General features: G+C 40.6%; 1 protein-coding gene across 1 annotated transcript in view; it reads left to right on the forward strand.

The window, feature by feature from the left end:
- Positions 1-7,838: 7,838 nt before the first annotated feature.
- Positions 7,839-13,444, forward strand: part of LOC146626088 (signal transducer and activator of transcription 5B-like) — a 54,730-nt gene continuing 49,124 nt past the window's right edge. The window contains exon 1 of the mRNA XM_085361141.1: positions 7,839-8,000. The gene's annotated coding sequence lies outside the window, so the exon portion shown is untranslated. The remainder of the gene's footprint in view (positions 8,001-13,444) is intronic.

Below are 13,444 nucleotides of genomic sequence, written 5' to 3' on the forward strand. Positions count from 1 at the left end.
TGGTGGAGAATGACCGAGCTAAGATCCTGTGGGACTTCCAGATACAGACGGACAAAATGGTGGTGGCTAACCAACCGGACATAGTGGTGGTAGACAAACAGAAGAAGACGGCCGTAGTGATCGATGTAGCGGTTCCGAATGACAGCAATATCAGGAAGAAGGAACACGAGAAGCTGGAGAAATACCAAGGGCTCAGAGAAGAGCTCGAGAGGGTGTGGAGGGTGAAGGTAACGGTGGTCCCCGTGGTAATCGGAGCACTAGGTGCGGTGACTCCCAAGCTAGGCGAGTGGCTCCAGCAGATCCCGGGAACAATGGTAATTTACCGTTGCCATTTTACAGTTATTAACTGTAATTTTTATGCACATTTCTTATAGTGCAGTTTTTATCTCTCTCCTACCAAAACTCACTGAACCAGCAGCAAAAGAAGATCCAAACTACGCTTCACATTTGATAAACATCGTCATGAACTCCCTCTGACTTTCACTGCTCTACTTCCAGCACGATAAAATTCACACTTCATGCACAGCTCTCTCTCTCTGTACTTCAAGAACAGTTTCTCATCTCAAATCTCTGTTTTCTGCATTAATCATTCGCTTATTACTAGGGGTGCAACGATACACAAAATTCACGGTTCGGTTCGGTTCGATACTTTGGTGTCACGGTTCGATATATTTTCGATACAAAAAAAATTTTCATGCCTTTTTAATTTGTCATTTATTGAAATTATAAATATATATTTTAACTCAAAAGTACAGTTTTTCAATTTAATGTTGCTGAAACAAAAGTAATTAAAAAAAATAAACATATCTCAGGGCTCTCAAAATTTCAAAATCCCTGGTAGCCCTTCGGGCAGGGACTCTTCAGTTTTTGGTAGCCCAAAATAAATGTAAGTAGCCCGAATAAAAAAGAGAGCAATTTTTTGATTGATGTTTTGTTTCTGTTACAATATTATACATTAAAGTATAATATTGTAAAGGAAACAAAACATTAATCAAAAAATTGTTGAAAAACAAATTACAACATTGTATAAAAATGACAATCATCAACTCAAATACTTGGTTCTAATTGAACAGAAATTTCTATGAACTTGTAAGAACTGTGTAGGACATGAATCAGTCTGTGTCAGATCCTGAATTTAAAATTTCCACTGAAGTCACGGGTAAGAGACAAGTGGAACCAAGATCGAGGCCATTTGCTGTTTGAAGTTTGCACAGACTGCTGCATTGTGCCAGTGGTAGTTCACTCTTTGCAACATAGTAGCTGTTCTAAACTGATTTTTCAGGTTTATTTTTAGGATGTTATTTGCAATTGGTGTTTGTTCTGGGAAAGATATTGCAGACTGAGCAATAATGCATTTCTTGCATTTCTCATGGGTTCTATTGGGGGCCTTTCTTAAAATGACTGGTCCCAGTAACAAAGGCGCTTGTCGACTCAGAAATCGAGAGAAAATCAACAACACACCCGGCAGAACATTATGTTATTTACACGGGTGCACATAAGTGGTCCGCAGGTGCCGCATTCGCTGTCAAAATAAAAGACGCACCAGATAAGAAGTTGCAACGCACGTTTGCGTCCATATAAAAAGCACTGTTTTTGTCCGCTAGAGTGGGATTTTCACGACACATTCTGCACCACATCTCTGTGCGTTCATCATTTGTTTGAAGCCAGCTCACCTCCTGCAACCACTTTTCCGAAAATACGCGCTTCTTTTGTGGTTCAGACTCCTTCTGACATTTGTTTGGAGGTGGAGGAACACCAAAGTAATTGCTTAAAGGAGCTTGCTTCTTCGACATCTTTAAGAGTTCTAAACAAATGTCTGTCCTCCTCCAGAAAATCTTATGTATGCAAACACGCGTTGCAACTTCATATCTTGTGCGCGTTTTTGTTTTTTTTTGTTTTTTGACAGCGAATGCGCACCTGCGGACCACTTATGTGCAGCCCTGGTTATTTAGCTCATCATATTGCAGCCACAGAAATTATTTTGTCCATGAAACCATAAAGCTGCACTTTCTTTTTGCCTTATAGTCTGATTTGTCATAACTTCTCCGTTTTGTGGTAAGCTTTTCTTTGGCTGTCACTTCTTCACCCTGACCTGTCTTATTTGGCTCAGCAGAACTAAAATATATATCCTGCTGCTTTTACACACACACACATAACGCTCAGCGATTCTCTGCGCGATCAACCTCTCACATGTTTAAGCTGCGGGAGATTTCACTTGTCATGTTTGCATAGTAAGCTAACGATTAATAAGACGATGTCAGAGGAATTGGTGCACAAATTATCATCACTCACAGATCAGTGCTGTCGCTGTCTATACACAGTTCGCGCGATTGCAAAGTGAAAGCAAAAAAACAAGCGCAAATTCAAACGCGACTTCAATATGTCACATATTGACAGTGGCTCACCGATGCCAATGACATAATTACCCAGCTACATTTCCGAAAGAATGCAAAAGCATTGACATATATTTTTCCTTCCTGCGATAGGCCGACGGGCAGGGCAGAGATAGATTCTGGTAGCCCAACTGGAAAAATTTTGCGAGCCCTGTATCTGATTGAGGAATCACTCATCTTTGGAAAAGAGAGTTTATTACAGAGAAATGGCTCTTTCCAAAATAAAAGCTATACTATACGCTTCTTCTGGGCTATATTCTCAGCAGCATATTGTAGCGGGTCAGGGCTGTTCGGGGTTCTGTTTGTACAGTTATGTTTTGTTTATGTTGCCATAGTGACGGGTGACGCCCTCTCGCTGCGACGGTGTGTCCTTCCGGGGTCAGAGGGCGCCCTGTGTGTTGTTGTTGTTGTTGCTGTGCGGTTGCCGCGCTGAGCAGTTAGCTAGCGGCAGTGTTCTTCTGCAGATGTCAATAAACGGCTGTGCTCCCTGGCTAGCTCACGGGAAGCAAGACCAAACGACACCTCCGTCTCCTCCTTGTCTGAGCTCGCCACAATATTAAACATATCAGGTCCCCATAAGGAGAATCCTGTGCTAACGGCTGTCTAAATGACTCGGGTAAAGTTTGTAGCATGCATGCTTGTTGTTTTTGTCTGCTTCCACTTGTCTTTGCACTAGGATGCTGTCGGAGTAAATGTGCAGTCATATTCGTTGTGTTCCCACTAGTGCTGTCAGCGTTAATCTCGTTGAAATGACGTTAACGCCACAACACGGCAAATCTCCGTTAACGAGCTACCCCTGATCGCACCGTGCGTGGGGCTGGACGGCCAACACGTTAACGAGCTAACTGCGCTAACACACTAGTTCCCACCCATGTAATTGAGCATTGCGTGGCACATCCAACATACTGTTTTACTTTAGTCCATGACGCGCATACGTCACATGAAAACCAAAATAATTCCAAACGCCAGATCTGAATGAGGGTGGGGGAGGTCCATGTTGCAAGGAGAGCTTAACTTCTGTCTCGCTAGTTTGCCCTGCGCTCTTCCTTCTGACGATGCTGTCTGTGTGGAGCGCTCAGTGGATCTGCGCTCGACAGTGCAGCCTAGGCGGACTAGTCGAACGCAGATCCACTGAGCGCTCAACACAGACAGCATCGTCAGAAGGAAAGTTGATAAAATAAATTACAAATTTTGTATTGTTCGATACATATGCGTACCGAACCGAAAGCACTGTATCGAACGGTTCAATATATATACGAGTATCGTTGCACCCCTACTTATTACCCGTCAGTCTACCGTTGTTTACAGCGCTGTCGGCCGCTGTCTTTTTTTTAAAACTTTACTTAAATGACCTCGGACAAGAAATCCTAATTTCTGCCGTTCAATACTGATGAAATTTAAACTTTTTAAAATTATGCAAACTTGCAGAATATTTTTAAGGTTACCTGCTATAAAAAGCCAGGACTGGAAAATCTCTTTCATGTTTTTCTGTTTTATCCTCAGTTACTTTCACACAAAGGCATGTGCTGTGATGCTCACACCTCTGATGAAGTCTCACAGTGTCAGTACTGATAAATGATCAGAACTATAATATTTCTGACTGTCTGAGGCTAAATCCAATCAAATCGGGACCTCGTGAATTGGAATCAAATGGATTATAGAAATCAGTGACGATACCCAGCCCTAGTGAGCAGCCTAGGCCCGGCAGAAGTGGAGGTAGCTGTGGGTAATAGTAAAGATGAAAAGAACTATTGATAACTTTTTGTTAAGGCCTGATCCGTCTGAAGTTCATAGCCAGCTCTGACACGGAGCCATCAATCTCTGAGCGTTGAAAAAGCACAGTGTATCCAGAAAACACATTACAGTATATGCTGCGATAAATGCACTGCCCAAGTGTCCCCTCTAACACTGCCTTTCAGCAGCAGGCAGCAGCAAACAGGTCGTCAGAGGCCGATGTGATGATTAAGTTTGACATTGTCTACAATATTGCCAAAGAGTGCCAACGCTCTTTAAGCACAAGCACTTTTTCAGTAACTTATCTTTCTTGTAGAAATGTGCTCCAAACAAAGAACTTTGTGTTGACAAGATTGTTAGTTAACCATTTACAAATTAATAGTGTCTGTATGGACAGCAATTTCCCCCCAAAAAGTGCACATGTAAAACTGTGGTTTTAAGCAATGTGGTTGAAAAATTTGGGTGCGCCTAACTGGTGCTGGTGCGTCTCAGAAAAAAAGAAAGACGCACCAGTGCAACCACAGCAAAAGGTTAGTCTAGAGCCCTGGTGTGGCAGATAAGTTAGACAGGAATTACAGGACTCTTTGCTTTCTGAGAACTGCAGTTTGCTCCACCTTCTGAAATGATGAAATAAGCCGTCTATCAGGTGACACAGTTGTCTGTGGGCACTGAGAACTGGCTAACATCTGCTAAATGAATTTAGAATATAACACTCATGGGGAGTGTAATAGTCTAGCTTAGTTATAGCACAGAGGCTAACAGTAGCCTGGCTAACAATAGGCAGATTTCCACACATAGTCAGACCCTCTCTGCACGCTCACTTTGAGACAGCAAAATTTACCTGAAGAATTCTAGAAAACAAAAGCACAGCACAGGGTTGAGACAGCTTTGTTAAGAATAAACTTATATGGAGGACGGGGCTGTGGCCCCCCCACACCCTCTAGCAGATCATTACATGAAGGAACCTTTTAAAAACAAGCGCGTCCATGCTCACAGGTGTACACACGGGTGATCACACCCACAAACTACACCCTTTTTGGCTCCTACCTCAAAGCACACTGTGTTCTGTTGATCTTATGTGCTGCACAATAATGTTTAATATTTAGTATTTACTGTCATATTCCCATAGATCATTGTGATGTTGTTTATTCTATTACTCTTGTTCTCTTCTGCTTGTTTTCTTTTTTCTTTCTCAGCAGGTGATCCAGGTGATTGATATATGCATTTTTTTTCTCTGCCCGTTCTGTTGGTTTTTGTCTTTTGCCCTTCTCCCCCGTCCCTCTTCTCAGCTGTTTCTCTTTCCCTCTTTCTTTCTCCCCTTCTTTCCTCCAGTCAAGTCTGTCCCGTATTCAGGAAGTGAAAATAAAATAAACAATAAAAGGTGAATCAAATGGACCATTACGGCAAGGCTGGGATGGTCAATTTGGTAAAGTAAATCCGTTGGGCATCTTTCTTTGCCTTTAGACAACAATTCTGATGCAAAAGAGCCAAACAGGACAGGCCAAAAAAAAAAAAAAAAGAATAAACTTATAAAAGTTTAATAACTAGATTTACTCATCACTTCTACAAAAATAAATACATTCTGGTCTATATTTACACACATGTATTGCTTAATCTGTGTAGCGGACCACCAGGGGACTCCACTCACACCCAGCGAGAAGGGAAATGGGAAGAATGATGTTTCTGGGTTCTAAGGGATGTTTTGCCTCCTTGTGAAATCAGTTTAGTAAGCTGAGAATAAAGTTGGAGAGAAATGTGACGAGCTCTTGCGTCGTCCTTACATACCTCCACACCTGGATATTAGGGATGCAAAAAAAGAGTAGTTCTGAATATCTCTAAAGATTTGTTAGCTTAACAACCTTGAATGTTTGTTCCTGCTTGCTTTGATTTGACCTTCCGCTGTTGTGTGGAGAGTGCGCAATAGTTAGCAATAGAAGAGTCATTGTTTGGAAGTACTTGCTTCTCATTGGGTGAACACAGAGATAGAGCTGATCTTAATTTCTTTCATTCAAATACAAGCAATGAGAAAGAATGTTAAACAATCGTTTTTATATCCAAACACGTGCCTTAGTTGACTTTTTTGAGTGCAGGCCGGTCAGCCTTTAATCATCCCATTCTTCATCCATTATTTGTCTCGACTCAGCCAATGTGGTTGTGTTGGTCGCTCTGGCACAAACAGCACACACAAACTGGTCCCACAAGTGTCCATGCAGCGCTCAGCATAGCGGTCTCTACATCTGTACTCCTTGACCCTGTGATCCAACTGCTGTAGGCAGAATCTGGACTCAGTGCTGAACATAACATCCCTCCACTTTTTCAGCTTCCAGTGGCATGTTGCTGACACCAGTGCAAACAGGCCTGAGTAGGAAGGGCAGTCATGGCAGGCCTCCTGGCAGCCCTGTGAGGCCAAAGATTGGCTCAGTGTAGTCTGTTCTGGATTGTCTGACTGTGGGCCATATTGTCCTGCAATCCTTGACTGCAAATCTGTAGAAGACTGCCTACAGGTCCCAAGTACTGACACAGGGAGGAAATTATCTTCTTGGGACGCAAACGTCACAGCCTGTCCCTGACATCTCCCATTGGAACTTGACCTTTAATTTGTAGATGGTACTAGGGCTCACTCCAAATAATGCAGCAACTTATTTGTTGGAAGAAAATATTGAAGTTGCCCTGTGGCATTCGCCCTATCCACATCAGTCAAACGTGGCAGACACCACCTGACCGCTGTAGCAGGGTCCATGCTCATAGATCCTGACAGTCAGGCACCTGATTGTCAGCCCATGAGGTACTAGAAGCTCAAAACATGAGCCAAAAATTTGCTGTTTTGTAGTGGCAGAGAAGAGCTGGCAATTTTTTTATGGGACCAACCCACAAATGTGTCCCTGTTAATAAAATAAACAGGCTTTCCAACAGTGTAAGATTTAATGCCAAGAAGCATCGTTAGAGCAAAGACATAATTGGTCAAACACACTTATTTTTACATGTCAAAATGACGCCAGGAAGAGGACGTTCAGTACTAAAGGTCACGGAGTAAAAATAAACATCACAATTAGGTATTTACATAATCTGCCATTAATCAAATAACAGCATGAAAGGTAATAATTTCAGACTCTACATGGCCACACAAAAGCCCGAGCAGCGGTGGAAAACATTTCTTTTGAACATTTATACACGTAACCAGGTGCCTCAGCTTACTGGCTAACAAGGATTGTTTATGTTATGTATATCATGTCCCAGTCTCGGTAATGGAACTAATAGACTAACTGCAGCTTTCTTATAAGAGGTATTTATGTACAATTAGCTCACCTTAAATTGTAGGTGAAATAAATAAAGGTGAATATTAACGCACATTCACACCACTGCCCCAAAGTGCCGCCTTCCTCTTTTCCGTTTACAGATTTAATCCTTAAAACCATTTTTAAGGCTCGCGCAGCCGTGTTTGTACCTAACCGCGTGCGGGATGCAGGTGGGACTGTTCTTGGAAATGGCAGGAGTTGGCAAATATGTTTGAAGTTAGCGTAAATACAACCGGAAATGATGAATGTTGTAGCTGTATTTAGGCTTAAAACAAATTGTTTAATTAATGATAAACTACAGCAGGAAATACAATGAAATCTGACATTTTTATTAGACTTATTACTATGGACTTTCTTATTTTGAAATACGACACCGGAAGTTGTTTTAAATGCGTATTCGTTTATTATACGGGTCAACAACTGCTGCTTTACCAGAAAGCAGAAGGTGATCAAGTAACGTAATTTGGCGATGTGACATGTATGTCAGCCAACCTGCGTACGGTTGAAAAGTTTTCAGTGTGTGTTGTCCGCTGTTTTAAATGGTGCTGCGGTAAGGAGTGCTGCAGTCTTGTAAAAGGTGAGTTATAGTCGGAGCAGTTAACTACTTGTAGCGCATGAGAGCGAAGTTTTGGTGGAGCTGCAAGCTTCCCTACTTTGCTAGCTAGTAGCTTACCTTTTCTAGCCTGCTAAAGTAATAGAGCGTTGGCCACACCGAAATAACGAAGCCAACGTAAACTCAACACCTTTTCATTCACTATAGTCGCATCTGTTCAGCAACACTCGCGCCATATTTACGGTTTCAGGCTTCAGCGAGCCGCTTTGAATGTACACTTAAGTTAGCAAGCTAAGCTATCTGTTAAACTTCCCTGTTCCGCTCGCTAGTCAAGTGCCAAGGATGTAAACATATGGCTCTGTCGATACCACCGCTGTTCTCCGCTCAGTTTGACTCTTGTTTTTATTTTTTAAACACACGCTTTGGTTCATTATCTTGTCGTCCACGTCACATTGGTTGGTAATACAAGGCAATGCCTCAGTGATAAATTAGTCATATGTTTCTTAGAAAGTTCCAGTCAGACTGATTTGGGGGTGTGAGCTCATATTGTTTACATCAAAGATGTTTTTCTTTTTTAATGTTGTTATTTTCTTTGAGGAAAATTGGAATCGTAGTTTTTACTTATTTTTCGGGAATGCATGCCCCAGAGTTGTTAACAGCTCATCTGCATAGCTCATAAAAACTGTCTGATTAGCAGTTTCATGGTCAGATAAGGCCTGTTCCTTTGTTGTGCCAAAAACTGATTTCCAACGTTATGTTGGTAAGTAGACTTAAGTAAACAGGATTTACAAAGTAGTTATATATAAAATTGAAAAATTACCTGTTCTTTAAGTGTTTTTGTGTATTATTTCACCCATATTATACATTTGGCCATCTAAAATATCTTTAGAGAAGTATTGTTATATTTGTTGCAATTTCTGACAGACCTACCTTGGAAAAAGTCATTTTTAATGTCAATGAGACTTTTATTTTTTTAACTGAGTAAATAAAGGATGTATAAAAGCCAGTCTGCCAAAAACTGATTGTGCCTACTTCATATCATTCATGAGGGATACATTTGACACATATTTCATATGTTGTAGGCCAACAAAATATTTTTAGCAGTTTAAATATGGGCAGTCACTTACCGGGAATCATTTTTTGGCAGTAGATCACTTTTTGACACAACACCTTCATTTGGTCGCTATATAAGGTAACCCATATCTGGAGTTGAATGCACTTTTGAACTTGCTTTTCGTATCTTTACATTGGTACTTTTAATTTGAAGTCCAAACATTTGTCAGTGCAAGTGAAGGAGCCCATCATTAGGGAGAATGAAGAACAGATAAACCTATGAGAAAGGCAGATAAAACTTTAAGAGTGGCCAAATCAGCGATCTGGTAAATTCTTAAAAAAAAGAAATGCATTTGGCACCTCAGCGAATGGCCTGGAAGGCCTGTGTGGAAAATCATCATGTTTTTTTTTTTTTAATACATTAAAAAAAAAAATCATCATTTCCGTCACACTTAAAGGTCCCTTTTTACTCCTGAGATGGGAAGATCTAAGATTAATTTTGGTTTAAACATTATTTATTTTCTGTCAGAGGTTGAACATGAACATACATAAATCAACTGTAATGTATTACTACTGTATTTTAAATAAATAACAGCGGTGTATGTATAATAAACAAAATTATTTATTGTGATTAGGCAAAAGTTTCATGTGTTTCAGAAGAACACCAATGAACCGGAAAACGGAGTATTTTGGTCTGTTCCAATAAAATAAAGTAGCTATTAAACAAAAAATCTGATAGTGTATTGTTTTTGGTGTAAAAACAGCTAGTTTGAAGTTGCTGGGGAACAATTCCACAAATAGATAAAGGAGGAAAAAGAACATATTTTGTCTCCTCAGTAGAAGATCAATAACTCTTTAAACATAAACAAAACAGACACTCCAGTTAGGGCTGGGCCATATTATACCGTTCACGGTAATACCGGTATAATGTTAGGCAACGATAGGAAAATGAAATATCGCGATAGAATATGAGTAAAACGCGCATGCGCAGTGCCTTTGTTTTCATACGCACATGGCCGATTGTTGAGTGAAACAGATGAACCAGAATTGGTTTGTAAAAATGGTGCAGCTTCAGTGATGTGGAACTGGTTTGGTGTTTGTCCGTCAGATACACGACAAAGCACATTTTTTTGCAGAACATGCAAGCGGCCGTCGTTATTGTCATATTTGTCGGACTAAGATGCTCTTAAATCTGGGAGTAATCTGGGTCCTAAACTCCGTATATTTGACTTCAGGTCAAACAACACTGCAGCATCACTGAGAGTTAAAAACTGTCTAAATTCTTTCATCTTTAATAAAACGATCAGCATTGCTGCTTTACCAGGTGTAACTATGAAGTTTAACTTCCAGGCATCCATGAAAACAAAATTTATTACATTTAACAGAGTTAGAAGTTAGCAGGAAGCTAGCGGAAGTTAGCTCGCTAGTTTCGCTAGTTACCTAAGCATGATATAGCATGTTCTGACTGAGAGATTTCTGAAAAAATTCAAACGTACAGCTCTGCTATCACTTCCAACATAAATGAAGACAGGAAACTAAACAGCAGTGACGTTTGTAGGGTTACTGAAGTTGGGCTAGCTGGTATATAATGATGTGCTACCTGATCGCTAGCGACACAGCTATGTTAGCATAACATAAACAGTGAAGCTGGAGGACGAACACTAACACTTTTCCACTTATAAAAGTTAACGTTAAAGTTCCTAATAGTTAGAGACAAATGCAATCGCATGGCAGGATGCTGTAAACGGACCAAACTTCAGTCAGGAGAACAACTGAGATAATCCATCCACAATACGAGGTTAGTCATTAATATACTGCAACAACATGGGAATAGAGCAGAATTCATTCATTAATAAATCAATGGTACAGAAGTGGAGGAAGCAAGAAGAATGAGTTTAATAAAGTTTGATTTATCTGACTGCTTTGTTTCGCTTAATGTGCCTTATAATTCCGTGCACCTTATGGTCCGAAAAATACGTACTGCACACTGCAGTTTAATGTTGCAAAGCACCTCTTTTTAACTTCAGTGGATATTATACATGGTTATGCTCAGGATATGTCAGCCCATTTCTACTGGAAATGCCTTTTGGTTAAACTTTCAGCAAGGAATTTGCATTTGCACTGTTAAATTTTTATAAAGCTTTAATGTACATAAAAACCAGCTTCTTGTTTAAGTGAAAATAAATGGAAGGTTGTCTTTTTGCGCTAGTAATGTTGTGGAGTTGTATTTTGTCTCGCATCAGTTATATTGTCAGTTATATCGTTATCGCAAATTTTCAAATATATATCGTGATAAATATTTTTGGCCATATCGCCCTGCTCTAACTCCAGTTATTCTCCAAGGGGAACAGAGAGAACATAAAGTGTGGTTAATGACGTGGGCAGTGAGACTCTCATATGGATCCAATGTTGTAGTGAAAACAGCTGTTCAGCAGCGTCTCTAGCCTCCATGTGTGTGGGGAAAAGCCCAGTGAGAGAAATGTTAATGATCACAGAGCTACGCAGGTCAGTTACTTTAATGAGCTGCATAAAGCCGATGTTTGCGATTCTTGTCTTATAACGGCGTTACCTGGCTTTGGGGAAACAAACTTCAGTCCTAACATACCACTGTGTAGCAGCCCAAACATTAGGAACATTAGCTGCCGGTTGCTCCTCCTCCACTCTCACAGGGCTCCAATTCTACTTCAAACACATGAATGATTTGTGCAGCACTATTGTCGTTGGGCTTTCATGTTGTCTGTCAAAATAGGGATGGGATGGGCTCTATTGACTATATATATTGACCATGTTTTCTGAATAATTATTTGGTTTTATCACCCAGGTCTAGACACTGGCATGAATGTGAATACAGAACATTTACAACAAGGTGCAAACCACTGGTTACACTCAAGAACAGGAAGGGTGGATGCTACTAGATTACTTGTATAATGCAAATGGATAAGCATAGCAAAGCATACCACAACAGCAACGTAAGGGTGTCTAAGAAATGTGATATTCTCCCATGGCCAAGTCAGCCACCTGATCTCAACCCAGTAGCGCATACTTTTCAGTTACTGTGGTCCAAAGTGAGGGCAGAGAGACCTACAGACAAGCACAGACTGGAAGTGGCTGCAGGCCTGACAGAGCATCTCAGAGACTAAGCATTTGATGTCCATGGGGCTTAGGGTAGTCACTGACTGCTTGTTCACCCAAGTAATGAACCTCATCTTCAGTATTAGCGTGCTTGTTTGTCAAAGCGTTTTACTTTTTATCCTCTGGAAGTTGGAACTCTTATAAAAATACTTTTGTCAAACCCCCTTGAGTGACTCAAGTGCAGTCTTTCAGTCTGCACTTGAGTCACGTCATAATTGTTTGATTTAAAGTCCACTGCTACAGTGTACAGAGGCAAAATAACATGGAATGTATTATTGTCCAACTTATGGACTTAACTCATATTATTTGTAGGATATATTTTTTGCATTTCATTGTGTGAAAATCAGTAACGTATCTGTCATATGGCATCAGCTGATATTGTTTGCCTAGTGTTGCTCGCCCGGTCCTCTTCTGTCATTATTGTGTGAATGCCGTGATCACCAGTTTTGCTTCCCGGGCTGAGCCATGTTTTAGCTCAGTGAGATGAGCAGCTGTTCTCAGAGTGGGAGGCCGGGGTTCAAATCCCGCTTATGGCAACATTTTTTTCAGTTAATAGTTCAACCTTTTCAGATCTTTTCAACGAGAATGTCAGCTTCTTCACCACTTTTCAGCATAATTTTCAGTGTTTTCACCTCTTTTCAGCACAAATTCCAGATTATTCAGCTAATATCAGCACAAACGTCAGATTCTTTACCTCTTTTCAGTTTCTTCAGCTCTTTTCAGAAGTTTGATTTCCTTGAGCTCTTTACAGCCAAAAGTTTAAATGTTCAACTCTTTTTCAGCACAAATTTCAGTCACTTCTTCTCTTTTCAGCAGTTTTCAGCTTCTTCACCTCTATTCAGCATAAAGTTCAACAACTTCACCTCTTTTCAGCAGAAATCTCAGCCTCTTCTTCTCTTTTCAGTATAATTTTCAGGTTCTTCATCTCTTTTTTTGCTGAACATTCTGCTTCTTCACCTCTTCTGAGCACCATTTAGCTTCTTCCGCACAGTGCACATTTTTTCTCTCATCATATCTTTGTTTGAGACTAGAACTGGTTTGGCTCAATGGGTTGAGCAGCCGCCGTGAGATTTGGTGGCAAAGGTTCGAATCCTACATGTGACATTTGCTGCACATCTTCCCTGCTTGCATGTACTCTGCTTTATTGACGCTGCTTGGTGTACCCTTTCAAAGACAGCCATTTTCAGCAAAGACTCCAGCTTCTACACAGTGTTTTTTCAGCAGGTTCTCCTTCTGCTGTTTTCAGATTCCACTACACGGCATTCACACAGCAGTTTTCGCAG

This window comes from Diplotaxodon limnothrissa, linkage group LG8 (assembly GCF_057381915.1).
Source record: "Diplotaxodon limnothrissa isolate DT_005_m linkage group LG8, D_limnothrissa_male_GT1.1, whole genome shotgun sequence".
Taxonomy (NCBI): domain Eukaryota; kingdom Metazoa; phylum Chordata; class Actinopteri; order Cichliformes; family Cichlidae; genus Diplotaxodon; species Diplotaxodon limnothrissa.